A 1,071-nucleotide genomic window follows, 5' to 3' on the forward strand; every position below is an offset into this window, starting at 1 on the left:
CCTTGTTGATTGTATCCTTGATTCGGGTGGTCATAGAAGTTATGAGTAGCTACCACAGTGTTGTCTTCTTGTTGGAGCTGCGGGCATTCATCATTATAATGACTATAATCAACACAGATTCCGCATACTCTTTGGGGAACTAACTGTTAAATTTGTTGTGGTGGGGAAGGCTAAGCTTGTTGTTGTTGGTTCAACTGCATTTGTTTCAATAGGTTGGTCATTTCACATATACTCTGTGTAAGAGCAGTAGTCTCAGTGCTAGAGGAAACTTCTGCAACAGCTTTTGAGTGGCTGCTCCTGTGCCTGTGATTCCTAGTAGACTCATCTAAGTCACTGATCAGTTGCCATGCTTCATTTGCGATCTTGTACTTCTTCAGAGAACCATTACTGGCACCATCTAGTGTGGTTTTGTCCCGAGGCTTCATGCCTTGAGTGAAGTAGCTAATTAACACTAGCTTGTCAATCATGTGATGGAGGCATGCGTCTAGAAGGTTCTTAAAGCGCTTCCAGTACTCATAGAGAGTCTCTGATTCTCCTTGAATAATGCAAGAGATCTCTTTTCTCAATCTATCTGTGACTTCAGCTGGAAAGTATTTTTCCAAGAATTCTCTCCTGAGCGTATCCCAGTTGGTAACAGTTGCTTCAGGTTGGGAGTAGTACCACTCCCTCGCCTTTCCCTCAAGAGAAAACGGGAAGGCGGTTAACAGAATAGAAGTTTCATTCGCACCATGACGCCCAACAGTAGAACAGGCTGTCTGGAAATCCCTTAGGTGCTTGATAGGCTCCTGAGCAGGTAAGCCATGAAATTTGGGCATCAAGTTGATTAATGCACTCTTCAGCTCAAAATCTGTAGCCAGAGTTGGATGATGCACTTGATACGGCTACAGTGTAAAATCTGGGGCTCCAGCTTCTTGAAGAGTAATCCTTCTAGGTGCTGCCATGTTATCTGCACGTGAATCAACTGAATCAGTAGTAAAGGAGCTTGTTTTGCTCTCAGATGATGGTTCATATTCGCCCTCAGATGAGACTGGTGAATCGATAACAATCACTTCACCACCCTCAGAGGCTAAC

General features: G+C 44.0%; 1 non-coding gene across 1 annotated transcript; it reads left to right on the top strand.

Moving 5' to 3' along the window:
* Positions 1–465: 465 nt before the first annotated feature.
* On the top strand, positions 466–569 carry LOC148568531 (small nucleolar RNA R71). The gene has a single exon (XR_015882686.1). It is a non-coding gene; the product is annotated as a small nucleolar RNA R71 (small nucleolar RNA).
* The last annotated feature ends 502 nt before the right edge of the window (positions 570–1,071 follow it).

The sequence above is a fragment of the Arachis ipaensis genome, chromosome B4 (genome assembly GCF_059453495.1).
Source record: "Arachis ipaensis isolate K30076 ecotype BB chromosome B4, ASM5945349v1, whole genome shotgun sequence".
In the NCBI taxonomy this organism is placed as follows: domain Eukaryota; kingdom Viridiplantae; phylum Streptophyta; class Magnoliopsida; order Fabales; family Fabaceae; genus Arachis; species Arachis ipaensis.